This window comes from Dromaius novaehollandiae, chromosome 3 (genome assembly GCF_036370855.1).
Source record: "Dromaius novaehollandiae isolate bDroNov1 chromosome 3, bDroNov1.hap1, whole genome shotgun sequence".
NCBI lineage: Eukaryota > Metazoa > Chordata > Aves > Casuariiformes > Dromaiidae > Dromaius > Dromaius novaehollandiae.
Genome location: NC_088100.1, coordinates 64,879,847 through 64,883,823, shown reverse-complemented (window position 1 = coordinate 64,883,823; position 3,977 = coordinate 64,879,847).

The following is a 3,977-nucleotide window of genomic DNA, read 5'->3' as shown; positions in this document are numbered from 1 at the left end:
TTGTGTCTACTTGTCTCTGCTTCACCCAGCTCAAAACAACCAAGTTTACAGATTAAACAGTTACTTGTTTCCAAGTGACTATTTTTGCTGACCTCTGTGATGTCCTGTGATTGTTCTCCATGCATTAGAGGGTTTGCTATATTAATTTTATCTACGGATGATATTTTCATTGTTGTAGTGTTAAAACAGAGATGTATCCAATCTTTCATAAACTAGCATGTATTTTTAAATTGCTTATAGTTCTTTAACAGTGCAAAAATAAGTCATGATCAGTACAACCTAGTTACACTTTCCCTAGCCCCGAAAATATTTAGTTACACTTTGAAACGTAACACAAAGAGTATGTTAATGAAAAGAAGTTAGGAACAAAACACATCACAGGCAGCTAAACTACCACTGTTAGCACTGTAGGCTGAAACTTCACTGCAGAGAACACAAAAAGAGGAAAAAAAATACACCAGACTGCTATACTGATGGACTTTGATGAGTTTAATTCAAAGTTCTTTCCAAACAGGAAGTGTTGTTACTCAAAAGAGGTAAATACTGTGAAATTTAGAAGGCAGAGCTCAGCCAGATTTCTGCATTTCTATAGATGAAGCCATCTGTAAGATGCAAAAGGCAAGCATAAGGAGGAGCATTAGCAACTGGAAATTTTCAGCAAGCCATCCTTGTGACCTTCACCTTCTCCGAAGACTCAGGGAGCAGTGAGGAACCGGTGGGGCAGGCAGTGGTGGGTGGCTCGGGGCAGCCGTGGTAACTGCAGAAGCGCACCCAGACCCCGTTTGAGGATTGGGGAACTGTAAGCTGAAGGGCATGTCAGCGCGCAAAGTTACACTGCAGGTACCTTGGGGAATTGGCTGAAGCTGGAAAGGCTCTGCCATCTACAGCACATGTAGACACTTCTCTAAATACACATATAATTATGCAGTGGAAAGTATAATGAAGCTCCACACTCATTAAAGATCAGCTTGTTCTTGGTCACAGCTGCTGGCAGGTTTCTATTCTGGGGAAGGAAGTGAGCTTGGATCAAAGAACGTGTGACAATGAGGCAACTTGACATTGTAGCTGACGTTGTTGCAGTCAACTTAGACGATGCAGAGAAACTAAAAATCCTTTAGAAAAAATCTTACTACTCTGAGGAGGACTGACTCCATTGTGTGGCCAGGAGTGGGAGTCTGACATAGCCCCAGTGCAGGGTGGATGAGCAACGCCTCAAAGTCTGATTTAACAGCAAATTGTTTGTACCGAAAGTCAGTTAATTAACTAATGAAACCGCAATGATAAGAGATTCTACCTTGATAGATCTTTCCTGCTGAGTGCCCAAATGAAAAAGCGAGAGGAAGAAAAATTGTAGTGATGAATATATTAAATTTGACATTCACACAGACTCAGATTTGGCTGGGCCCAATGGGGCCTAAGCTACATGTCTGGTCTGAGTAATGCATTTTGAACTTTAATGGTGCACACTACTGATATGACTCAAATGCACAGGAGCACTGGCAAGCAGCAGAGGCTTTCCTGCCTCCAAGCACCTGACCTGGCACTAGGCTTTAAAGAAAAGAGTTCTCTGCCAAGGGTCATCATTCATTCATTGCCCTATTACCCCCACCCAAACTTCCCTTTTTTAAAAAAAGTCTCTGGAAATGATGACTTTTTTCTTTTAGGCAAATGTAGGCTGGTCTAGACACCCACATGACTGTGAAAAAAGCCGTGCAACATTGTCCTTTTCTGTTAGGCTGTGTGTTAATAATATGTAAGTGAAAACAGTGTGATCTCTTTCCTCAAGTAGAAAGAAGTTTTATCCTTATTTCAGGGAAAAAGTTACAGGCTAAATAAGCTATAGCCTATCACGCTAAAATATCAGTATGGCTGCTTTTTTTTGTTTTTTCAGTGGTTCTGCATTAAGGATCACAGCAAAAACTAAGGCACCTAACTCCCATTAAATTTTAACCAGCAATCAGTGCAAAATGTGTTTTTATTTAAATATATTACTTATCAATGAGGTTTGCTTATATGCATGTCTTTGTGGCATGAGGATTGCAACAGCAGTAGTCTAATGTGAATTTTTCACTCCAGAGCACATAAATGAAAGAGGCTATTTTTATAAGATAATTGGCCAAATTCTCATCCTAGTTATCCTACTGAATATCTGGAGTAATGAGGCTAAAGCCAAGGGAATTATTAAAAGCTTACAGCAGTATAAATGTGATCAGAATTTGTAGTAAAATGTTTAACAGGCATCGCTGCAGGATGCACTCTTCTGTCCAGAATGTCAGACAAGAGGAAATGACTCCTACAATAATTACATTTAGGATGTGGGAATTCTTACTGTGTGATCTTAATGTGATGCTTAATGCCACAGCCAAACTCTATCCTACATCACCCAGCTGTGTATCTCAGAATAGACAGTAGAAAAAGTATTTGTTTCAAAGTGTAAACCTCTACGCAGAATCATATTCCTTAGAGTAGATCCCCACTGCAGTGGATTTACTCTGCATTGTAACTGAGAAGAGAATTTTGACCCTCTCTTGTGACAGGCCACCAAAGGGTTTTGTTTTTTTTTTAATGGTATTGGGCAGGAATTGGACTAACTCATAACGTACATTTTTATTAGATCATATGAATCCCTTGAAATAAAGCCATAACCAGAGAACAAAACCTAAGTTTCCCCCCATGGTAATTCACCAGGGGAAATCTCACTTCCTGCCCAACACAAAGTATTTGTACTATCGCTGAACCAAAAAAGAGAGCGAAGGGGGGAAAGAAAGAAAAAAAGCCAACCCAATAACAAAAAGAACCATTGCTGTCAGAGATCAGGGGATGGAGAGAAGAGGGGGAGAGACTGTGTACGTAATATTATTCAGTTTAGTGAGGCTGGAGGAGGGGGCAGTCTGGATAACATGCCGTAGGCTGTCTTTCAATATTAGACGCAGGGATTTTTTTGAAAATTAGCATTAGTACAAAAAGAAGTCATCATAAAACTCCCAAGCAAAACTACCTGCTCTTATTTCAGGTTTCTGTTTGACAAACATTAAATACACTTTTATATATATTTATATATGTATATATATACACACACACACATATACATATACACACACACATATATAAAAAGGCTTTATAAAAGCTTTTTTCAGTAGAAATAAATCTTGACATATCCAGAAGTAATTAAACTGGGTTCACTAGACTGCTTATAGCAACTGCTCAGTAAAAAAGCCCTGTGGCAGCCATTTGGCACAGGGTCTCAGGCCGACCTGGAGGCGGAGGGAGGGATGTCACAGCTCCTGCAAGATGACAGTGGCAGTAGCCCACCAGACCTCTGATCTGTGGGATACATCATAATGTATCGTATTAAATATTTGAGTTATTTGTGATGTACATTTATGATTCCTGTGTGACCAGGGAATGGATATGCTTTTAACAGACACCAGGGAATTGTTCACTCTCTGGGGGCCTAGGAGAGTAAAAGGGAAAGTAAAGGTAAAGGGGAGCAGATATCTGCTGAAAGTGCCCTCAGGCAGGCATTGAGTGTTGCTACTCAAAGGGGCTGCCTTCCTTAACAAACTGGAAATGAGAGGGGACTTAATGGAGGCCCCTCAAAATAGGGGATGGGGCCCCTCACAGTAGGTAAAGGGACACCATTCCCTCTGGCCCGTACTGGGACGACTGACCCTTGAAACAGCTAGTGGCAGTCTTCTCCAAAATGGGTGTCCATGGTCAAGAGGAGACACAATAACTCTTTTGACACCGGATGTTCCCAGGGAGGTTAATGAAGCAGCAGCTGAGTTAAACTGCTCCCAAGCATTTTATCTTTCTTCCTTTGCAGCTAAGACAAGCCCTTCTGAACCTGTGAAGTGTTGATGTTATCAGGCTTTATCACCAATGGAGGAGAAAGCATAAGCACAGAAATTACTGTGCAAGTTTACATCAGTGTATTGAATCCGCTCTCATCAGCAATAGGTTTGCTACACTGCATG